The following is a 22,500-nucleotide window of genomic DNA, read 5'->3' on the forward strand; positions in this document are numbered from 1 at the left end:
GTGCCTTTTTAGCAGTATTGGTAAAGTCCACCTTGCAACCGGATTGGTCGGGTAAGCTGAAAAACACCATGCCAGATTGGGCACCAGGTCTCTAGGCGCTTGGAGGACATATTGGGTCTACATCCCTCAGTTTCTGAGGTCCAAGAAATGTTCACCCTCTACCCTAATAGAGAGGTCTTGGCCGATCGTGGCCGAGAGGGGAAGAAGGTAGCAGTGCAAGATGCTTATGGGCCTTCTCTAATAATAGACCAACTTTCTCTCTCTCCTTACCTGTGGTTCTGCCTGGCTACTGGGGCTACCAGTTGTAAGCCTGCAGCCCACAGGGAGTTGGTTTGTTCCTCTCACTCATGTAAATGGGTAAGCATTCAAGTGCACACACCTGCCTACGTCCACAGACCTTCGCGCACACACACTTTTGTCAACAAGCTTTTTCGCAATTAAGAGTATCAGGGACCCATGTTGAAATACAAAAGCAGCACACCACGTGACGGCCATCACATAGAGTCCAGCAGCAAATGGGAAACGTTTAACTAGCCGTGGTCCTATTACTTGCGCTCTACCTGTGGAACAACTGCTGGATGAGTCCTGCTGGAGAATATTGAACCTACAACAAGTCTGAGGTAAATAAGAATTCCACAGGAATATAATCAAACAGGGACCTACAACCCTTCCGAGCCAGATAGGAGTCGAACCTACAATCTTCTGATCCGTAGTCAGACGCGTTATCCATTGCGCCACTGGCCCTATGTAGACATACGCATCCTTTTGTCCTTAAGTGGGCTAGAAAGTGTGTGTGTGTGTGTGTGTGTGAAGGCACAAGGAAACCCATCTGACCTCCTGGAAGTCTGTTCTGTGAGGTTTTCCCAAGTTTTACAAAGGACTTTAGGAGAAGGAAGCACCTAAAAGCTAGGCGAAATGGTCCTAGATCCAAGGAAATCTTTTAGATCAGGCTCAGTTTCTTAAATAGTTTGCATTAACATAATCAGTTCCAGGTCTGTGTGGGGCTGAGCTTGAGAACTCCTTAGTAAGTAGGCGTTTAAAAGAATAAGGGGTTTAATATTACAACACAGGCGAACATTCAGACACATTATCATAAGCTCACCTTGTCCAGGGATCCAAGCATGCTGCCTTTCCACTCTCAGAGCCCTTCACCTAACCTACTGTGCAGCTGTTTCACCTTTAATATCACTGTTCCACAGGCAGCGTGACGTCACAATGCTCCTTGTCTGTAGCCCGAACCAGGAGCCTTTGCAAACCTGGCATAATCTACATACTTACGGTGTGTTTAGTCTTGGACCACAAATGCAGTGAAGAATAATGGATTGCTACTCTTCATACATTTTTGACCATTGGCTCAGATTTGAATGCGTACTGGCCATCTGAGCATCTCTGCCAGGCCACCCTATGTCTAGAGACTGTAGATTTAGAGAGTTTATAAACATTGTCAGTTCATCAATAAAGTGTGCTCGCTTCGGCAGCACATATACTAAAATTGGAACGATACAGAGAAGATTAGCATGGCCCCTGCGCAAGGATGACACGCAAATTCGTGAAGCGTTCCATATTTTTAACAGCTTTTAGGAGAGAAATCTTTTTTGTTTTCAAGACTAATTGAAAAAATAAAGCAGGTCCCAGTGCTGTCCCCGTAATATGTATTTTTCAATTAGTCTCTCCTCAACATTTTTAATGTATTTGCTTTGCAGTAAAGAAGGTGCGCTCTATGTTCAGCTGCATTTAGCAAGGAAGCCTGCAGGACTTCTGGGACTTTTCTTTCTCTTTTTTAGCCTCACTGTCATTATTCTTCACCACCCCCAAATCTATACTGCTGCAGTGTTGTGTTGCTTTGTGGGAAGCAGGACAAAGAGAAGGGCAGGGCCTATGCAAATGAAGGCCTCAGGGATGTCTGGGAGTGCCTTTTTAGCAGTATTGTTAAAGTCCACCTTGCAACCGGATTGGTCGGGTAAGCTGAAAAACACAATGCCAGATTGGGCACCAGGTCTCTAGGCGCTTGGAGGACTTATTGGGTCTACATCCCTCAGTTTCTGAGGTCCAAGAAATGTTCACCCTCTACCCTAATAGAGAGGTCTTGGCCGATCGTGGCTGAGAGGGGAAGAAGGTAGCAGTGCAAGATGCTTATGGTCCTTCTCTAATAATGGACCAACTTTCTCTCTCTCCTTACCTGTGGTTCTGCCTGGCTACTGGGGCTACCAGTTGTAAGCCTGCAGCCCACAGGGAGTTGGTTTGTTCCTCTCACACATGTAAATGGGTAAGCATTCAAGTGCACACACCTGCCTACGTCCACAGACCCTCGCGCGCACACACTTTTGTCAACAAGCTTTTTCGCAATTAAGAGTATCAGGGACCCATGTTGAAATACAAAAGCAGCACACCACGTGACGGCCATCACATAGAGTCCAGCAGCAAATGGGAAACGTTTAACTAGCTGTGGTCCTATTACTTGCGCTCTACCGTGGAACAACTGCTGGATGAGTCCTGCTGGAGAATATTGAACCTACAACAAGTCTGAGGTAAATAAGAATTCCACAGGAATATAATCAAACAGGGACCTACAACCCTTCCGAGCCAGATAGGAGTCGAACCTACAATCTTCTGATCCGTAGTCAGACGCGTTATCCATTGCGCCACTGGCCCTATGTAGACTTACGCATCATTTTGTCCTTAAGTGGGCTAGAAAGTGTGTGTGTGTGTGTGTGTGAAGGCACAAGGAAACCCATCTGACCTCCTGGAAGTCTGTTCTGTGAGGTTTTCCCAAGTTTTACAAAGGACTTTAGGAGAAGGAAGCACCTAAAAGCTAGGCGAAATGGTCCTAGATCCAAGGAAATCTTTTAGATCAGGCTCAGTTTCTTAAATAGTTTGCATTAACATAATCAGTTCCAGGTCTGTGTGGGGCTGAGCTTGAGAACTCCTTAGTAAGTAGGCGTTTAAAAGAATAAGGGGTTTAATATTACAACACAGGCGAACATTCAGACACATTATCATAAGCTCACCTTGTCCAGGGATCCAAGCATGCTGCCTTTCCACTCTCAGAGCCCTTCACCTAACCTACTGTGCAGCTGTTTCACCTTTAATATCACTGTTCCACAGGCAGCGTGACGTCACAATGCTCCTTGTCTGTAGCCCGAACCAGGAGCCTTTGCAAACCTGGCATAATCTACATACTTACGGTGTGTTTAGTCTTGGACCACAAATGCAGTGAAGAATAATGGATTGCTACTCTTCATACATTTTTGACCATTGGCTCAGATTTGAATGCGTACTGGCCATCTGAGCATCTCTGCCAGGCCACCCTATGTCTAGAGACTGTAGATTTAGAGAGTTTATAAACATTGTCAGTTCATCAATAAAGTGTGCTCGCTTCGGCAGCACATATACTAAAATTGGAACGATACAGAGAAGATTAGCATGGCCCCTGCGCAAGGATGACACGCAAATTCGTGAAGCGTTCCATATTTTTAACAGCTTTTAGGAGAGAAATCTTTTTTGTTTTCAAGACTAATTGAAAAAATAAAGCAGGTCCCAGTGCTGTCCCCGTAATATGTATTTTTCAATTAGTCTCTCCTCAACATTTTTAATGTATTTGCTTTGCAGTAAAGAAGGTGCGCTCTATGTTCAGCTGCATTTAGCAAGGAAGCCTGCAGGACTTCTGGGACTTTTCTTTCTCTTTTTTAGCCTCACTGTCATTATTCTTCACCACCCCCAAATCTATACTGCTGCAGTGTTGTGTTGCTTTGTGGGAAGCAGGACAAAGAGAAGGGCAGGGCCTATGCAAATGAAGGCCTCAGGGATGTCTGGGAGTGCCTTTTTAGCAGTATTGTTAAAGTCCACCTTGCAACCGGATTGGTCGGGTAAGCTGAAAAACACAATGCCAGATTGGGCACCAGGTCTCTAGGCGCTTGGAGGACTTATTGGGTCTACATCCCTCAGTTTCTGAGGTCCAAGAAATGTTCACCCTCTACCCTAATAGAGAGGTCTTGGCCGATCGTGGCTGAGAGGGGAAGAAGGTAGCAGTGCAAGATGCTTATGGTCCTTCTCTAATAATGGACCAACTTTCTCTCTCTCCTTACCTGTGGTTCTGCCTGGCTACTGGGGCTACCAGTTGTAAGCCTGCAGCCCACAGGGAGTTGGTTTGTTCCTCTCACACATGTAAATGGGTAAGCATTCAAGTGCACACACCTGCCTACGTCCACAGACCCTCGCGCGCACACACTTTTGTCAACAAGCTTTTTCGCAATTAAGAGTATCAGGGACCCATGTTGAAATACAAAAGCAGCACACCACGTGACGGCCATCACATAGAGTCCAGCAGCAAATGGGAAACGTTTAACTAGCTGTGGTCCTATTACTTGCGCTCTACCGTGGAACAACTGCTGGATGAGTCCTGCTGGAGAATATTGAACCTACAACAAGTCTGAGGTAAATAAGAATTCCACAGGAATATAATCAAACAGGGACCTACAACCCTTCCGAGCCAGATAGGAGTCGAACCTACAATCTTCTGATCCGTAGTCAGACGCGTTATCCATTGCGCCACTGGCCCTATGTAGACTTACGCATCATTTTGTCCTTAAGTGGGCTAGAAAGTGTGTGTGTGTGTGTGTGTGAAGGCACAAGGAAACCCATCTGACCTCCTGGAAGTCTGTTCTGTGAGGTTTTCCCAAGTTTTACAAAGGACTTTAGGAGAAGGAAGCACCTAAAAGCTAGGCGAAATGGTCCTAGATCCAAGGAAATCTTTTAGATCAGGCTCAGTTTCTTAAATAGTTTGCATTAACATAATCAGTTCCAGGTCTGTGTGGGGCTGAGCTTGAGAACTCCTTAGTAAGTAGGCATTAACAACAATAAGGGGTTTAATATTACAACACAGGCGAACATTCAGACACATTATCATAAGCTCACCTTGTCCAGGGACCCAAGCATGCTGCCTTTCCACTCTCAGAGCCCTTCACCTAACCTACTGTGCAGCTGTTTCACCTTTAATATCACTGTTCCACAGGCAGCGTGACGTCACAATGCTCCTTGTCTGTAGCCCGAACCAGGGGCCTTTGCAAACCTGGTATAATCTACATACTTACGGTGTGTTTAGTCTTGGACCACAAATGCAGTCAAGAATAATGGATTGCTACTCTTCATACATTTTTGACCATTGGCTCAGATTTGAATGCGTACTGGCCATCTGAGCATCTCTGCCAGGCCACCCTATGTCTAGAGACTGTAGATTTAGAGAGTTTATAAACATTGTCAGTTCATCAATAAAGTGTGCTCGCTTCGGCAGCACATATACTAAAATTGGAACGATACAGAGAAGATTAGCATGGCCCCTGCGCAAGGATGACACGCAAATTCGTGAAGCGTTCCATATTTTTAACAGCTTTTAGGAGAGAAATCTTTTTTGTTTTCAAGACTAATTGAAAAAATAAAGCAGGTCCCAGTGCTGTCCCCGTGATATGTATTTTTCAATTAGTCTCTCCTCAACATTTTTAATGTATTTGCTTTGCAGTAAAGAAGGTGCGCTCTATGTTCAGCTGCATTTAGCAAGGAAGCCTGCAGGACTTCTGGGACTTTTCTTTCTCTTTTTTAGCCTCACTGTCATTATTCTTCACCACCCCCAAATCTATACTGCTGCAGTGTTGTGTTGCTTTGTGGGAAGCAGGACAAAGAGAAGGGCAGGGCCTATGCAAATGAAGGCCTCAGGGATGTCTGGGAGTGCCTTTTTAGCAGTATTGTTAAAGTCCACCTTGCAACCGGATTGGTCGGGTAAGCTGAAAAACACCATGCCAGATTGGGCACCAGGTCTCTAGGCGCTTGGAGGACATATTGGGTCTACATCCCTCAGTTTCTGAGGTCCAAGAAATGTTCACCCTCTACCCTAACAGAGAGGTCTTGGCCGATCGTGGCTGAGAGGGGAAGAAGGTAGCAGTGCAAGATGCTTATGGGCCTTCTCTAATAATGGACCAACTTTCTCTCTCTCTCCTTACCTGTGGTTCTGCCTGGCTACTGGGGCTACCAGTTGTAAGCCTGCAGCCCACAGGGAGTTGGTTTGTTCCTCTCACACATGTAAATGGGTAAGCATTCAAGTGCACACACCTGCCTACGTCCACAGACCCTCGCGCACACACACTTTTGTCAACAAGCTTTTTCGCAATTAAGAGTATCAGGGACCCATGTTGAAATACAAAAGCAGCACACCACGTGACGGCCATCACATAGAGTCCAGCAGCAAATGGGAAACGTTTAACTAGCCGTGGTCCTATTACTTGCGCTCTACATGTGGAACAACTGCTGGATGAGTCCTGCTGGAGAATATTGAACCTACAACAAGTCTGAGGTAAATAAGAATTCCACAGGAATATAATCAAACAGGGACCTACAACCCTTCCAAGCCAGATAGGAGTCGAACCTACAATCTTCTGATCCATAGTCAGACGCGTTATCCATTGCGCCACTGGCCCTATGTAGACTTACGCATCCTTTTGTCCTTAAGTGGGCTAGAAAGTGTGTGTGTGTGTGTGTGTGTGAAGGCACAAGGAAACCCATCTGACCTCCTGGAAGTCTGTTCTGTGAGGTTTTCCCAAGTTTTACAAAGGACTTTAGGAGAAGGAAGCACCTAAAAGCTAGGCGAAATGGTCCTAGATCCAAGGAAATCTTTTAGATCAGGCTCAGTTTCTTAAATAGTTTGCATTAACATAATCAGTTCCAGGTCTGTGTGGGGCTGAGCTTGAGAACTCCTTAGTAAGTAGGCGTTTAAAAGAATAAGGGGTTTAATATTACAACACATGCGAACATTCAGACACATTATCATAAGCTCACCTTGTCCAGGGATCCAAGCATGCTGCCTTTCCACTCTCAGAGCCCTTCACCTAACCTACTGTGCAGCTGTTTCACCTTTAATATCACTGTTCCACAGGCAGCGTGACGTCACAATGCTCCTTGTCTGTAGCCCGAACCAGGAGCCTTTGCAAACCTGGCATAATCTACATACTTACGGTGTGTTTAGTCTTGGACCACAAATGCAGTGAAGAATAATGGATTGCTACTCTTCATACATTTTTGACCATTGGCTCAGATTTGAATGCGTATTGGCCATCTGAGCATCTCTGCCAGGCCACCCTATGTCTAGAGACTGTAGATTTAGAGAGTTTATAAACATTGTCAGTTCATCAATAAAGTGTGCTCGCTTCGGCAGCACATATACTAAAATTGGAACGATACAGAGAAGATTAGTATGGCCCCTGCGCAAGGATGACACGCAAATTCGTGAAGCGTTCCATATTTTTAACAGCTTTTAGGAGAGAAATCTTTTTTGTTTTCAAGACTAATTGAAAAAATAAAGCAGGTCCCAGTGCTGTCCCCGTAATATGTATTTTTCAATTAGTCTCTCCTCAACATTTTTAATGTATTTGCTTTGCAGTAAAGAAGGTGCGCTCTATGTTCAGCTGCATTTAGCAAGGAAGCCTGCAGGACTTCTGGGACTTTTCTTTCTCTTTTTTAGCCTCACTGTCATTATTCTTCACCACCCCCAAATCTATACTGCTGCAGTGTTGTGTTGCTTTGTGGGAAGCAGGACAAAGAGAAGGGCAGGACCTATGCAAATGAAGGCCTCAGGGATGTCTGGGAGTGCCTTTTTAGCAGTATTGTTAAAGTCCACCTTGCAACCGGATTGGTCGGGTAAGCTGAAAAACACCATGCCAGATTGGGCACCAGGTCTCTAGGCGCTTGGAGGACATATTGGGTCTACATCCCTCAGTTTCTGAGGTCCAAGAAATGTTCACCCTCTACCCTAATAGAGAGGTCTTGGCCGATCGTGGCCGAGAGGGGAAGAAGGTAGCAGTGCAAGATGCTTATGGTCCTTCTCTAATAATAGACCAACTTTCTCTCTCTCCTTACCTGTGGTTCTGCCTGGCTACTGGGGCTACAAGTTGTAAGCCTGCAGCCCACAGGGAGTTGGTTTGTTCCTCTCACTCATGTAAATGGGTAAGCATTCAAGTGCACACACCTGCCTACGTCCACAGACCTTCGCGCACACACACTTTTGTCAACAAGCTTTTTCGCAATTAAGAGTATCAGGGACCCATGTTGAAATACAAAAGCAGCACACCACGTGACGGCCATCACATAGAGTCCAGCAGCAAATGGGAAACGTTTAACTAGCCGTGGTCCTATTACTTGCGCTCTACCTGTGGAACAACTGCTGGATGAGTCCTGCTGGAGAATATTGAACCTACAACAAGTCTGAGGTAAATAAGAATTCCACAGGAATATAATCAAACAGGGACCTACAACCCTTCCGAGCCAGATAGGAGTCGAACCTACAATCTTCTGATCCGTAGTCAGACGCGTTATCCATTGCGCCACTGGCCCTATGTAGACTTACGCATCCTTTTGTCCTTAAGTGGGCTAGAAAGTGTGTGTGTGTGTGTGTGTGTGAAGGCACAAGGAAACCCATCTGACCTCCTGGAAGTCTGTTCTGTGAGGTTTTCCCAAGTTTTACAAAGGACTTTAGGAGAAGGAAGCACCTAAAAGCTAGGCGAAATGGTCCTAGATCCAAGGAAATCTTTTAGATCAGGCTCAGTTTCTTAAATAGTTTGCATTAACATAATCAGTTCCAGGTCTGTGTGGGGCTGAGCTTGAGAACTCCTTAGTAAGTAGGCGTTTAAAAGAATAAGGGGTTTAATATTACAACACAGGCGAACATTCAGACACATTATCATAAGCTCACCTTGTCCAGGGATCCAAGCATGCTGCCTTTCCACTCTCAGAGCCCTTCACCTAACCTACTGTGCAGCTGTTTCACCTTTAATATCACTGTTCCACAGGCAGCGTGACGTCACAATGCTCCTTGTCTGTAGCCCGAACCAGGAGCCTTTGCAAACCTGGCATAATCTACATACTTACGGTGTGTTTAGTCTTGGACCACAAATGCAGTGAAGAATAATGGATTGCTACTCTTCATACATTTTTGACCATTGGCTCAGATTTGAATGCGTATTGGCCATCTGAGCATCTCTGCCAGGCCACCCTATGTCTAGAGACTGTAGATTTAGAGAGTTTATAAACATTGTCAGTTCATCAATAAAGTGTGCTCGCTTCGGCAGCACATATACTAAAATTGGAACGATACAGAGAAGATTAGCATGGCCCCTGCGCAAGGATGACACGCAAATTCGTGAAGCGTTCCATATTTTTAACAGCTTTTAGGAGAGAAATCTTTTTTGTTTTCAAGACTAATTGAAAAAATAAAGCAGGTCCCAGTGCTGTCCCCGTGATATGTATTTTTCAATTAGTCTCTCCTCAACATTTTTAATGTATTTGCTTTGCAGTAAAGAAGGTGCGCTCTATGTTCAGCTGCATTTAGCAAGGAAGCCTGCAGGACTTCTGGGACTTTTCTTTCTCTTTTTTAGCCTCACTGTCATTTTTCTTCACCACCCCCAAATCTATACTGCTGCAGTGTTGTGTTGCTTTGTGGGAAGCAGGACAAAGAGAAGGGCAGGGCCTATGCAAATGAATGCCTCAGGGATGTCTGGGAGTGCCTTTTTAGCAGTATTGTTAAAGTCCACCTTGCAACCGGATTGGTCGGGTAAGCTGAAAAACACCATGCCAGATTGGGCACCAGGTCTCTAGGCGCTTGGAGGACATATTGGGTCTACATCCCTCAGTTTCTGAGGTCCAAGAAATGTTCACCCTCTACCCTAACAGAGAGGTCTTGGCCGATCGTGGCTGAGAGGGGAAGAAGGTAGCAGTGCAAGATGCTTATGGGCCTTCTCTAATAATGGACCAACTTTCTCTCTCTCTCCTTACCTGTGGTTCTGCCTGGCTACTGGGGCTACCAGTTGTAAGCCTGCAGCCCACAGGGAGTTGGTTTGTTCCTCTCACACATGTAAATGGGTAAGCATTCAAGTGCACACACCTGCCTAGGTCCACAGACCCTTGCGCACACACACTTTTGTCAACAAGTTTTTTCGCAATTAAGAGTATCAGGGACCCATGTTGAAATACAAAAGCAGCACACCACGTGACGGCCATCACATAGAGTCCAGCAGCAAATGGGAAACGTTTAACTAGCCGTGGTCCTATTACTTGCGCTCTACCTGTGGAACAACTGCTGGATGAGTCCTGCTGGAGAATATTGAACCTACAACAAGTCTGAGGTAAATAAGAATTCCACAGGAATATAATCAAACAGGGACCTACAACCCTTCCAAGCCAGATAGGAGTCGAACCTACAATCTTCTGATCCGTAGTCAGACGCGTTATCCATTGCGCCACTGGCCCTATGTAGACTTATGCATCCTTTTGTCCTTAAGTGGGCTAGAAAGTGTGTGTGTGTGTGTGTGTGTGTGTGAAGGCACAAGGAAACCCATCTGACCTCCTGGAAGTCTGTTCTGTGAGGTTTTCCCAAGTTTTACAAAGGACTTTAGGAGAAGGAAGCACCTAAAAGCTAGGCGAAATGGTCCTAGATCCAAGGAAATCTTTTAGATCAGGCTCAGTTTCTTAAATAGTTTGCATTAACATAATCAGTTCCAGGTCTGTGTGGGGCTGAGCTTGAGAACTCCTTAGTAAGTAGGCGTTTAAAAGAATAAGGGGTTTAATATTACAACACAGGCGAACATTCAGACACATTATCATAAGCTCACCTTGTCCAGGGATCCAAGCATGCTGCCTTTCCACTCTCAGAGCCCTTCACCTAACCTACTGTGCAGCTGTTTCACCTTTAATATCACTGTTCCACAGGCAGCGTGATGTCACAATGCTCCTTGTCTGTAGCCCGAACCAGGAGCCTTTGCAAACCTGGCATAATCTACATACTTACGGTGTGTTTAGTCTTGGACCACAAATGCAGTGAAGAATAATGGATTGCTACTCTTCATACATTTTTGACCATTGGCTCAGATTTGAATGCGTATTGGCCATCTGAGCATCTCTGCCAGGCCACCCTATGTCTAGAGACTGTAGATTTAGAGAGTTTATAAACATTGTCAGTTCATCAATAAAGTGTGCTCGCTTCGGCAGCACATATACTAAAATTGGAACGATACAGAGAAGATTAGCATGGCCCCTGCGCAAGGATGACACGCAAATTCGTGAAGCGTTCCATATTTTTAACAGCTTTTAGGAGAGAAATCTTTTTTGTTTTCAAGACTAATTGAAAAAATAAAGCAGGTCCCAGTGCTGTCCCCGTAATATGTATTTTTCAATTAGTCTCTCCTCAACATTTTTAATGTATTTGCTTTGCAGTAAAGAAGGTGCGCTCTATGTTCAGCTGCATTTAGCAAGGAAGCCTGCAGGACTTCTGGGACTTTTCTTTCTCTTTTTTAGCCTCACTGTCATTTTTCTTCACCACCCCCAAATCTATACTGCTGCAGTGTTGTGTTGCTTTGTGGGAAGCAGGACAAAGAGAAGGGCAGGACCTATGCAAATGAAGGCCTCAGGGATGTCTGGGAGTGCCTTTTTAGCAGTATTGTTAAAGTCCACCTTGCAACCGGATTGGTCGGGTAAGCTGAAAAACACCATGCCAGATTGGGCACCAGGTCTCTAGGCGCTTGGAGGACATATTGGGTCTACATCCCTCAGTTTCTGAGGTCCAAGAAATGTTCACCCTCTACCCTAATAGAGAGGTCTTGGCCGATCGTGGCCGAGAGGGGAAGAAGGTAGCAGTGCAAGATGCTTATGGGCCTTCTCTAATAATAGACCAACTTTCTCTCTCTCCTTACCTGTGGTTCTGCCTGGTTACTGGGGCTACCAGTTGTAAGCCTGCAGCCCACAGGGAGTTGGTTTGTTCCTCTCACTCATGTAAATGGGTAAGCATTCAAGTGCACACACCTGCCTAGGTCCACAGACCTTCGCGCACACACACTTTTGTCAACAAGCTTTTTCGCAATTAAGAGTATCAGGGACCCATGTTGAAATACAAAAGCAGCACACCACGTGACGGCCATCACATAGAGTCCAGCAGCAAATTGGAAACGTTTAACTAGCCGTGGTCCTATTACTTGCGCTCTACCTGTGGAACAACTGCTGGATGAGTCCTGCTGGAGAATATTGAACCTACAACAAGTCTGAGGTAAATAAGAATTCCACAGGAATATAATCAAACAGGGACCTACAACCCTTCCGAGCCAGATAGGAGTCGAACCTACAATCTTCTGATCCGTAGTCAGACGCGTTATCCATTGCGCCACTGGCCCTATGTAGACTCACGCATCCTTTTGTCCTTAAGTGGGCTAGAAAGTGTGTGTGTGTGTGTGTGTGTGAAGGCACAAGGAAACCCATCTGACCTCCTGGAAGTCTGTTCTGTGAGGTTTTCCCAAGTTTTACAAAGGACTTTAGGAGAAGGAAGCACCTAAAAGCTAGGCGAAATGGTCCTAGATCCAAGGAAATCTTTTAGATCAGGCTCAGTTTCTTAAATAGTTTGCATTAACATAATCAGTTCCAGGTCTGTGTGGGGCTGAGCTTGAGAACTCCTTAGTAAGTAGGCGTTTAAAAGAATAAGGGGTTTAATATTACAACACAGGCGAACATTCAGACACATTATCATAAGCTCACCTTGTCCAGGGATCCAAGCATGCTGCCTTTCCACTCTCAGAGCCCTTCACCTAACCTACTGTGCAGCTGTTTCACCTTTAATATCACTGTTCCACAGGCAGCGTGACGTCACAATGCTCCTTGTCTGTAGCCCGAACCAGGAGCCTTTGCAAACCTGGCATAATCTACATACTTACGGTGTGTTTAGTCTTGGACCACAAATGCAGTGAAGAATAATGGATTGCTACTCTTCATACATTTTTGACCATTGGCTCAGATTTGAATGCGTAGTGGCCATCTGAGCATCTCTGCCAGGCCACCCTATGTCTAGAGACTGTAGATTTAGAGAGTTTATAAACATTGTCAGTTCATCAATAAAGTGTGCTCGCTTCGGCAGCACATATACTAAAATTGGAACGATACAGAGAAGATTAGCATGGCCCCTGCGCAAGGATGACACGCAAATTCGTGAAGCGTTCCATATTTTTAACAGCTTTTAGGAGAGAAATCTTTTTTGTTTTCAAGACTAATTGAAAAAATAAAGCAGGTCCCAGTGCTGTCACCGTGATATGTATTTTTCAATTAGTCTCTCCTCAACATTTTTAATGTATTTGCTTTGCAGTAAAGAAGGTGCGCTCTATGTTCAGCTGCATTTAGCAAGGAAGCCTGCAGGACTTCTGGGACTTTTCTTTCTCTTTTTTAGCCTCACTGTCATTATTCTTCACCACCCCCAAATCTATACTGCTGCAGTGTTGTGTTGCTTTGTGGGAAGCAGGACAAAGAGAAGGGCAGGACCTATGCAAATGAAGGCCTCAGGGATGTCTGGGAGTGCCTTTTTAGCAGTATTGTTAAAGTCCACCTTGCAACCGGATTGGTCGGGTAAGCTGAAAAACACCATGCCAGATTGGGCACCAGGTCTCTAGGCGCTTGGAGGACATATTGGGTCTACATCCCTCAGTTTCTGAGGTCCAAGAAATGTTCACCCTCTACCCTAATAGAGAGGTCTTGGCCGATCGTGGCCGAGAGGGGAAGAAGGTAGCAGTGCAAGATGCTTATGGTCCTTCTCTAATAATAGACCAACTTTCTCTCTCTCCTTACCTGTGGTTCTGCCTGGCTACTGGGGCTACAAGTTGTAAGCCTGCAGCCCACAGGGAGTTGGTTTGTTCCTCTCACTCATGTAAATGGGTAAGCATTCAAGTGCACACACCTGCCTACGTCCACAGACCTTCGCGCACACACACTTTTGTCAACAAGCTTTTTCGCAATTAAGAGTATCAGGGACCCATGTTGAAATACAAAAGCAGCACACCACGTGACGGCCATCACATAGAGTCCAGCAGCAAATGGGAAACGTTTAACTAGCCGTGGTCCTATTACTTGCGCTCTACCTGTGGAACAACTGCTGGATGAGTCCTGCTGGAGAATATTGAACCTACAACAAGTCTGAGGTAAATAAGAATTCCACAGGAATATAATCAAACAGGGACCTACAACCCTTCCGAGCCAGATAGGAGTCGAACCTACAATCTTCTGATCCGTAGTCAGACGCGTTATCCATTGCGCCACTGGCCCTATGTAGACTTACGCATCCTTTTGTCCTTAAGTGGGCTAGAAAGTGTGTGTGTGTGTGTGTGTGTGAAGGCACAAGGAAACCCATCTGACCTCCTGGAAGTCTGTTCTGTGAGGTTTTCCCAAGTTTTACAAAGGACTTTAGGAGAAGGAAGCACCTAAAAGCTAGGCGAAATGGTCCTAGATCCAAGGAAATCTTTTAGATCAGGCTCAGTTTCTTAAATAGTTTGCATTAACATAATCAGTTCCAGGTCTGTGTGGGGCTGAGCTTGAGAACTCCTTAGTAAGTAGGCGTTTAAAAGAATAAGGGGTTTAATATTACAACACAGGCGAACATTCAGACACATTATCATAAGCTCACCTTGTCCAGGGATCCAAGCATGCTGCCTTTCCACTCTCAGAGCCCTTCACCTAACCTACTGTGCAGCTGTTTCACCTTTAATATCACTGTTCCACAGGCAGCGTGACGTCACAATGCTCCTTGTCTGTAGCCCGAACCAGGAGCCTTTGCAAACCTGGCATAATCTACATACTTACGGTGTGTTTAGTCTTGGACCACAAATGCAGTGAAGAATAATGGATTGCTACTCTTCATACATTTTTGACCATTGGCTCAGATTTGAATGCGTATTGGCCATCTGAGCATCTCTGCCAGGCCACCCTATGTCTAGAGACTGTAGATTTAGAGAGTTTATAAACATTGTCAGTTCATCAATAAAGTGTGCTCGCTTCGGCAGCACATATACTAAAATTGGAACGATACAGAGAAGATTAGCATGGCCCCTGCGCAAGGATGACACGCAAATTCGTGAAGCGTTCCATATTTTTAACAGCTTTTAGGAGAGAAATCTTTTTTGTTTTCAAGACTAATTGAAAAAATAAAGCAGGTCCCAGTGCTGTCCCCGTGATATGTATTTTTCAATTAGTCTCTCCTCAACATTTTTAATGTATTTGCTTTGCAGTAAAGAAGGTGCGCTCTATGTTCAGCTGCATTTAGCAAGGAAGCCTGCAGGACTTCTGGGACTTTTCTTTCTCTTTTTTAGCCTCACTGTCATTTTTCTTCACCACCCCCAAATCTATACTGCTGCAGTGTTGTGTTGCTTTGTGGGAAGCAGGACAAAGAGAAGGGCAGGGCCTATGCAAATGAATGCCTCAGGGATGTCTGGGAGTGCCTTTTTAGCAGTATTGTTAAAGTCCACCTTGCAACCGGATTGGTCGGGTAAGCTGAAAAACACCATGCCAGATTGGGCACCAGGTCTCTAGGCGCTTGGAGGACATATTGGGTCTACATCCCTCAGTTTCTGAGGTCCAAGAAATGTTCACCCTCTACCCTAACAGAGAGGTCTTGGCCGATCGTGGCTGAGAGGGGAAGAAGGTAGCAGTGCAAGATGCTTATGGGCCTTCTCTAATAATGGACCAACTTTCTCTCTCTCTCCTTACCTGTGGTTCTGCCTGGCTACTGGGGCTACCAGTTGTAAGCCTGCAGCCCACAGGGAGTTGGTTTGTTCCTCTCACACATGTAAATGGGTAAGCATTCAAGTGCACACACCTGCCTAGGTCCACAGACCCTTGCGCACACACACTTTTGTCAACAAGTTTTTTCGCAATTAAGAGTATCAGGGACCCATGTTGAAATACAAAAGCAGCACACCACGTGACGGCCATCACATAGAGTCCAGCAGCAAATGGGAAACGTTTAACTAGCCGTGGTCCTATTACTTGCGCTCTACCTGTGGAACAACTGCTGGATGAGTCCTGCTGGAGAATATTGAACCTACAACAAGTCTGAGGTAAATAAGAATTCCACAGGAATATAATCAAACAGGGACCTACAACCCTTCCAAGCCAGATAGGAGTCGAACCTACAATCTTCTGATCCGTAGTCAGACGCGTTATCCATTGCGCCACTGGCCCTATGTAGACTTATGCATCCTTTTGTCCTTAAGTGGGCTAGAAAGTGTGTGTGTGTGTGTGTGTGTGTGTGAAGGCACAAGGAAACCCATCTGACCTCCTGGAAGTCTGTTCTGTGAGGTTTTCCCAAGTTTTACAAAGGACTTTAGGAGAAGGAAGCACCTAAAAGCTAGGCGAAATGGTCCTAGATCCAAGGAAATCTTTTAGATCAGGCTCAGTTTCTTAAATAGTTTGCATTAACATAATCAGTTCCAGGTCTGTGTGGGGCTGAGCTTGAGAACTCCTTAGTAAGTAGGCGTTTAAAAGAATAAGGGGTTTAATATTACAACACAGGCGAACATTCAGACACATTATCATAAGCTCACCTTGTCCAGGGATCCAAGCATGCTGCCTTTCCACTCTCAGAGCCCTTCACCTAACCTACTGTGCAGCTGTTTCACCTTTAATATCACTGTTCCACAGGCAGCGTGATGTCACAATGCTCCTTGTCTGTAGCCCGAACCAGGAGCCTTTGCAAACCTGGCATAATCTACATACTTACGGTGTGTTTAGTCTTGGACCACAAATGCAGTGAAGAATAATGGATTGCTACTCTTCATACATTTTTGACCATTGGCTCAGATTTGAATGCGTATTGGCCATCTGAGCATCTCTGCCAGGCCACCCTATGTCTAGAGACTGTAGATTTAGAGAGTTTATAAACATTGTCAGTTCATCAATAAAGTGTGCTCGCTTCGGCAGCACATATACTAAAATTGGAACGATACAGAGAAGATTAGCATGGCCCCTGCGCAAGGATGACACGCAAATTCGTGAAGCGTTCCATATTTTTAACAGCTTTTAGGAGAGAAATCTTTTTTGTTTTCAAGACTAATTGAAAAAATAAAGCAGGTCCCAGTGCTGTCCCCGTAATATGTATTTTTCAATTAGTCTCTCCTCAACATTTTTAATGTATTTGCTTTGCAGTAAAGAAGGTGCGCTCTATGTTCAGCTGCATTTAGCAAGGAAGCCTGCAGGACTTCTGGGACTTTTCTTTCTCTTTTTTAGCCTCACTGTCATTTTTCTTCACCACCCCCAAATCTATACTGCTGCAGTGTTGTGTTGCTTTGTGGGAAGCAGGACAAAGAGAAGGGCAGGACCTATGCAAATGAAGGCCTCAGGGATGTCTGGGAGTGCCTTTTTAGCAGTATTGTTAAAGTCCACCTTGCAACCGGATTGGTCGGGTAAGCTGAAAAACACCATGCCAGATTGGGCACCAGGTCTCTAGGCGCTTGGAGGACATATTGGGTCTACATCCCTCAGTTTCTGAGGTCCAAGAAATGTTCACCCTCTACCCTAATAGAGAGGTCTTGGCCGATCGTGGCCGAGAGGGGAAGAAGGTAGCAGTGCAAGATGCTTATGGGCCTTCTCTAATAATAGACCAACTTTCTCTCTCTCCTTACCTGTGGTTCTGCCTGGTTACTGGGGCTACCAGTTGTAAGCCTGCAGCCCACAGGGAGTTGGTTTGTTCCTCTCACTCATGTAAATGGGTAAGCATTCAAGTGCACACACCTGCCTAGGTCCACAGACCTTCGCGCACACACACTTTTGTCAACAAGCTTTTTCGCAATTAAGAGTATCAGGGACCCATGTTGAAATACAAAAGCAGCACACCACGTGACGGCCATCACATAGAGTCCAGCAGCAAATTGGAAACGTTTAACTAGCCGTGGTCCTATTACTTGCGCTCTACCTGTGGAACAACTGCTGGATGAGTCCTGCTGGAGAATATTGAACCTACAACAAGTCTGAGGTAAATAAGAATTCCACAGGAATATAATCAAACAGGGACCTACAACCCTTCCGAGCCAGATAGGAGTCGAACCTACAATCTTCTGATCCGTAGTCAGACGCGTTATCCATTGCGCCACTGGCCCTATGTAGACTCACGCATCCTTTTGTCCTTAAGTGGGCTAGAAAGTGTGTGTGTGTGTGTGTGTGTGAAGGCACAAGGAAACCCATCTGACCTCCTGGAAGTCTGTTCTGTGAGGTTTTCCCAAGTTTTACAAAGGACTTTAGGAGAAGGAAGCACCTAAAAGCTAGGCGAAATGGTCCTAGATCCAAGGAAATCTTTTAGATCAGGCTCAGTTTCTTAAATAGTTTGCATTAACATAATCAGTTCCAGGTCTGTGTGGGGCTGAGCTTGAGAACTCCTTAGTAAGTAGGCGTTTAAAAGAATAAGGGGTTTAATATTACAACACAGGCGAACATTCAGACACATTATCATAAGCTCACCTTGTCCAGGGATCCAAGCATGCTGCCTTTCCACTCTCAGAGCCCTTCACCTAACCTACTGTGCAGCTGTTTCACCTTTAATATCACTGTTCCACAGGCAGCGTGACGTCACAATGCTCCTTGTCTGTAGCCCGAACCAGGAGCCTTTGCAAACCTGGCATAATCTACATACTTACGGTGTGTTTAGTCTTGGACCACAAATGCAGTGAAGAATAATGGATTGCTACTCTTCATACATTTTTGACCATTGGCTCAGATTTGAATGCGTAGTGGCCATCTGAGCATCTCTGCCAGGCCACCCTATGTCTAGAGACTGTAGATTTAGAGAGTTTATAAACATTGTCAGTTCATCAATAAAGTGTGCTCGCTTCGGCAGCACATATACTAAAATTGGAACGATACAGAGAAGATTAGCATGGCCCCTGCGCAAGGATGACACGCAAATTCGTGAAGCGTTCCATATTTTTAACAGCTTTTAGGAGAGAAATCTTTTTTGTTTTCAAGACTAATTGAAAAAATAAAGCAGGTCCCAGTGCTGTCACCGTGATATGTATTTTTCAATTAGTCTCTCCTCAACATTTTTAATGTATTTGCTTTGCAGTAAAGAAGGTGCGCTCTATGTTCAGCTGCATTTAGCAAGGAAGCCTGCAGGACTTCTGGGACTTTTCTTTCTCTTTTTTAGCCTCACTGTCATTATTCTTCACCACCCCCAAATCTATACTGCTGCAGTGTTGTGTTGCTTTGTGGGAAGCAGGACAAAGAGAAGGGCAGGGCCTATGCAAATGAATGCCTCAGGGATGTCTGGGAGTGCCTTTTTAGCAGTATTGTTAAAGTCCACCTTGCAACCGGATTGGTCGGGTAAGCTGAAAAACACCATGCCAGATTGGGCACCAGGTCTCTAGGCGCTTGGAGGACATATTGGGTCTACATCCCTCAGTTTCTGAGGTCCAAGAAATGTTCACCCTCTACCCTAATAGAGAGGTCTTGGCCGATCGTGGCCGAGAGGGCAAGAAGGTAGCAGTGCAAGATGCTTATGGGCCTTCTCTAATAATAGACCAACTTTCTCTCTCTCCTTACCTGTGGTTCTGCCTGGCTACTGGGGCTACCAGTTGTAAGCCTGCAGCCCACAGGGAGTTGGTTTGTTCCTCTCACTCATGTAAATGGGTAAGCATTCAAGTGCACACACCTGCCTAGGTCCACAGACCTTCGCGCACACACACTTTTGTCAACAAGCTTTTTCGCAATTAAGAGTATCAGGGACCCATGTTGAAATACAAAAGCAGCACACCACGTGACGGCCATCACATAGAGTCCAGCAGCAAATGGGAAACGTTTAACTAGCCGTGGTCCTATTACTTGCGCTCTACCTGTGGAACAACTGCTGGATGAGTCCTGCTGGAGAATATTGAACCTACAACAAGTCTGAGGTAAATAAGAATTCCACAGGAATATAATCAAACAGGGACCTACAACCCTTCCGAGCCAGATAGGAGTCGAACCTACAATCTTCTGATCCGTAGTCAGACACGTTATCCATTGCGCCACTGGCCCTATGTAGACTTACGCATCCTTTTGTCCTTAAGTGGGCTAGAAAGTGTGTGTGTGTGTGTGTGTGTGAAGGCACAAGGAAACCCATCTGACCTCCTGGAAGTCTGTTCTGTGAGGTTTTCCCAAGTTTTACAAAGGACTTTAGGAGAAGGAAGCACCTAAAAGCTAGGCGAAATGGTCCTAGATCCAAGGAAATCTTTTAGATCAGGCTCAGTTTCTTAAATAGTTTGCATTAACATAATCAGTTCCAGGTCTGTGTGGGGCTGAGCTTGAGAACTCCTTAGTAAGTAGGCGTTTAAAAGAATAAGGGGTTTAATATTACAACACAGGCGAACATTCAGACACATTATCATAAGCTCACCTTGTCCAGGGATCCAAGCATGCTGCCTTTCCACTCTCAGAGCCCTTCACCTAACCTACTGTGCAGCTGTTTCACCTTTAATATCACTGTTCCACAGGCAGCGTGACGTCACAATGCTCCTTGTCTGTAGCCCGAACCAGGAGCCTTTGCAAACCTGGCATAATCTACATACTTACGGTGTGTTTAGTCTTGGACCACAAATGCAGTGAAGAATAATGGATTGGTACTCTTCATACATTTTTGACCATTGGCTCAGATTTGAATGCGTATTGGCCATCTGAGCATCTCTGCCAGGCCACCCTATGTCTAGAGACTGTAGATTTAGAGAGTTTATAAACATTGTCAGTTCATCAATAAAGTGTGCTCGCTTCGGCAGCACATATACTAAAATTGAAACGATACAGAGAAGATTAGCATGGCCCCTGCGCAAGGATGACACGCAAATTCGTGAAGCGTTCCATATTTTTAACAGCTTTTAGGAGAGAAATCTTTTTTGTTTTCAAGACTAATTGAAAAAATAAAGCAGGTCCCAGTGCTGTCCCCGTGATATGTATTTTTCAATTAGTCTCTCCTCAACATTTTTAATGTATTTGCTTTGCAGTAAAGAAGGTGCGCTCTATGTTCAGCTGCATTTAGCAAGGAAGCCTGCAGGACTTCTGGGACTTTTCTTTCTCTTTTTTAGCCTCACTGCCATTATTCTTCACCACCCCCAAATCTATACTGCTGCAGTGTTGTGTTGCTTTGTGGGAAGCAGGACAAAGAGAAGGGCAGGGCCTATGCAAATGAAGGCCTCAGGGATGTCTGGGAGTGCCTTTTTAGCAGTATTGTTAAAGTCCACCTTGCAACTGGATTGGTCGGGTAAGCTGAAAAACACCATGCCAGATTGGGCACCAGGTCTCTAGGCGCTTGGAGGACATATTGGGTCTACATCCCTCAGTTTCTGAGGTCCAAGAAATGTTCACCCTCTACCCTAACAGAGAGGTCTTGGCCGATCGTGGCTGAGAGGGGAAGAAGGTAGCAGTGCAAGATGCTTATGGGCCTTCTCTAATAATGGACCAACTTTCTCTCTCTCTCCTTACCTGTGGTTCTGCCTGGCTACTGGGGCTTCCAGTTGTAAGCCTGCAGCCCACAGGGAGTTGGTTTGTTCCTCTCACACATGTAAATGGGTAAGCATTCAAGTGCACACACCTGCCTACGTCCACAGACCCTCGCGCACACACACTTTTGTCAACAAGCTTTTTCGCAATTAAGAGTATCAGGGACCCATGTTGAAATACAAAAGCAGCACACCACGTGACGGCCATCACATAGAGTCCAGCAGCAAATGGGAAACGTTTAACTAGCCGTGGTCCTATTACTTGCGCTCTACCTGTGGAACAACTGCTGGATGAGTCCTGCTGGAGAATATTGAACCTACAACAAGTCTGAGGTAAATAAGAATTCCACAGGAATATAATCAAACAGGGACCTACAACCCTTCCGAGCCAGATAGGAGTCGAACCTACAATCTTCTGATCCGTAGTCAGATGTGTTATCCATTGCGCCACTGGCCCTATGTAGACTTATGCATCCTTTTGTCCTTAAGTGGGCTAGAAAGTGTGTGTGTGTGTGTGTGTGTGAAGGCACAAGGAAACCCATCTGACCTCCTGGAAGTCTGTTCTGTGAGGTTTTCCCAAGTTTTACAAAGGACTTTAGGAGAAGGAAGCACCTAAAAGCTAGGCGAAATGGTCCTAGATCCAAGGAAATCTTTTAGATCAGGCTCAGTTTCTTAAATAGTTTGCATTAACATAATCAGTTCCAGGTCTGTGTGGGGCTGAGCTTGAGAACTCCTTAGTAAGTAGGCGTTTAAAAGAATAAGGGGTTTAATATTACAACACAGGCGAACATTCAGACACATTATCATAAGCTCACCTTGTCCAGGGATCCAAGCATGCTGCCTTTCCACTCTCAGAGCCCTTCACCTAACCTACTGTGCAGCTGTTTCACCTTTAATATCACTGTTCCACAGGCAGCGTGACGTCACAATGCTCCTTGTCTGTAGCCCGACCCAGGAGCCTTTGCAAACCTGGTATAATCTACATACTTACGGTGTGTTTAGTCTTGGACCACAAATGCAGTGAAGAATAATGGATTGCTACTCTTCATACATTTTTGACCATTGGCTCAGATTTGAATGCGTATTGGCCATCTGAGCATCTCTGCCAGGCCACCCTATGTCTAGAGACTGTAGATTTAGAGAGTTTATAAACATTGTCAGTTCATCAATAAAGTGTGCTCGCTTCGGCAGCACATATACTAAA

At 45.2% G+C, this 22,500-nt stretch overlaps 20 non-coding genes across 20 annotated transcripts in view; 12 read left to right on the forward strand and 8 right to left on the reverse strand.

The window, feature by feature from the left end:
- Positions 1–671: 671 nt before the first annotated feature.
- TRNAR-ACG (transfer RNA arginine (anticodon ACG)) lies at positions 672–744 on the reverse strand. Its single transcript has one exon. It is a non-coding gene; the product is annotated as a tRNA-Arg (tRNA).
- Positions 745–1,462: 718 nt separating this feature from the next.
- LOC147705598 (U6 spliceosomal RNA) lies at positions 1,463–1,569 on the forward strand. Its single transcript, XR_015298164.1, has one exon. It is a non-coding gene; the product is annotated as a U6 spliceosomal RNA (small nuclear RNA).
- A 1,010-nt stretch (positions 1,570–2,579) lies between these two features.
- Positions 2,580–2,652, reverse strand: TRNAR-ACG (transfer RNA arginine (anticodon ACG)). The gene has a single exon. It is a non-coding gene; the product is annotated as a tRNA-Arg (tRNA).
- A 716-nt stretch (positions 2,653–3,368) lies between these two features.
- On the forward strand, positions 3,369–3,475 carry LOC147705600 (U6 spliceosomal RNA). The gene has a single exon (XR_015298165.1). It is a non-coding gene; the product is annotated as a U6 spliceosomal RNA (small nuclear RNA).
- Positions 3,476–4,485: 1,010 nt separating this feature from the next.
- TRNAR-ACG (transfer RNA arginine (anticodon ACG)) lies at positions 4,486–4,558 on the reverse strand. Its single transcript has one exon. It is a non-coding gene; the product is annotated as a tRNA-Arg (tRNA).
- Positions 4,559–5,274: 716 nt separating this feature from the next.
- Positions 5,275–5,381, forward strand: LOC147705602 (U6 spliceosomal RNA). Its single transcript, XR_015298166.1, has one exon. It is a non-coding gene; the product is annotated as a U6 spliceosomal RNA (small nuclear RNA).
- A 1,013-nt stretch (positions 5,382–6,394) lies between these two features.
- On the reverse strand, positions 6,395–6,467 carry TRNAH-AUG (transfer RNA histidin (anticodon AUG)). The gene has a single exon. It is a non-coding gene; the product is annotated as a tRNA-His (tRNA).
- Positions 6,468–7,185: 718 nt separating this feature from the next.
- Positions 7,186–7,292, forward strand: LOC147705604 (U6 spliceosomal RNA). Its single transcript, XR_015298360.1, has one exon. It is a non-coding gene; the product is annotated as a U6 spliceosomal RNA (small nuclear RNA).
- A 1,011-nt stretch (positions 7,293–8,303) lies between these two features.
- On the reverse strand, positions 8,304–8,376 carry TRNAR-ACG (transfer RNA arginine (anticodon ACG)). Its single transcript has one exon. It is a non-coding gene; the product is annotated as a tRNA-Arg (tRNA).
- Positions 8,377–9,094: 718 nt separating this feature from the next.
- On the forward strand, positions 9,095–9,201 carry LOC147705606 (U6 spliceosomal RNA). The gene has a single exon (XR_015298168.1). It is a non-coding gene; the product is annotated as a U6 spliceosomal RNA (small nuclear RNA).
- A 1,808-nt stretch (positions 9,202–11,009) lies between these two features.
- LOC147705607 (U6 spliceosomal RNA) lies at positions 11,010–11,116 on the forward strand. Its single transcript, XR_015298169.1, has one exon. It is a non-coding gene; the product is annotated as a U6 spliceosomal RNA (small nuclear RNA).
- Positions 11,117–12,127: 1,011 nt separating this feature from the next.
- Positions 12,128–12,200, reverse strand: TRNAR-ACG (transfer RNA arginine (anticodon ACG)). The gene has a single exon. It is a non-coding gene; the product is annotated as a tRNA-Arg (tRNA).
- A 718-nt stretch (positions 12,201–12,918) lies between these two features.
- On the forward strand, positions 12,919–13,025 carry LOC147705609 (U6 spliceosomal RNA). Its single transcript, XR_015298170.1, has one exon. It is a non-coding gene; the product is annotated as a U6 spliceosomal RNA (small nuclear RNA).
- A 1,011-nt stretch (positions 13,026–14,036) lies between these two features.
- Positions 14,037–14,109, reverse strand: TRNAR-ACG (transfer RNA arginine (anticodon ACG)). Its single transcript has one exon. It is a non-coding gene; the product is annotated as a tRNA-Arg (tRNA).
- A 718-nt stretch (positions 14,110–14,827) lies between these two features.
- LOC147705611 (U6 spliceosomal RNA) lies at positions 14,828–14,934 on the forward strand. The gene has a single exon (XR_015298171.1). It is a non-coding gene; the product is annotated as a U6 spliceosomal RNA (small nuclear RNA).
- A 1,808-nt stretch (positions 14,935–16,742) lies between these two features.
- On the forward strand, positions 16,743–16,849 carry LOC147705612 (U6 spliceosomal RNA). The gene has a single exon (XR_015298172.1). It is a non-coding gene; the product is annotated as a U6 spliceosomal RNA (small nuclear RNA).
- Positions 16,850–17,860: 1,011 nt separating this feature from the next.
- TRNAR-ACG (transfer RNA arginine (anticodon ACG)) lies at positions 17,861–17,933 on the reverse strand. The gene has a single exon. It is a non-coding gene; the product is annotated as a tRNA-Arg (tRNA).
- A 718-nt stretch (positions 17,934–18,651) lies between these two features.
- On the forward strand, positions 18,652–18,758 carry LOC147705614 (U6 spliceosomal RNA). The gene has a single exon (XR_015298173.1). It is a non-coding gene; the product is annotated as a U6 spliceosomal RNA (small nuclear RNA).
- Positions 18,759–20,560: 1,802 nt separating this feature from the next.
- LOC147705615 (U6 spliceosomal RNA) lies at positions 20,561–20,667 on the forward strand. Its single transcript, XR_015298276.1, has one exon. It is a non-coding gene; the product is annotated as a U6 spliceosomal RNA (small nuclear RNA).
- A 1,804-nt stretch (positions 20,668–22,471) lies between these two features.
- The window catches only part of LOC147705616 (U6 spliceosomal RNA), a 107-nt gene continuing 78 nt past the window's right edge, over positions 22,472–22,500 (forward strand). Inside the window, exon 1 of the small nuclear RNA XR_015298339.1 lies at positions 22,472–22,500. This exon is cut by the window's right edge and continues 78 nt beyond it. This is a non-coding gene — a small nuclear RNA (U6 spliceosomal RNA).

The sequence above is a fragment of the Lissotriton vulgaris genome, chromosome 7 (assembly GCF_964263255.1).
Source record: "Lissotriton vulgaris chromosome 7, aLisVul1.2, whole genome shotgun sequence".
Classification (NCBI taxonomy): Eukaryota; Metazoa; Chordata; class Amphibia; order Caudata; family Salamandridae; genus Lissotriton; species Lissotriton vulgaris.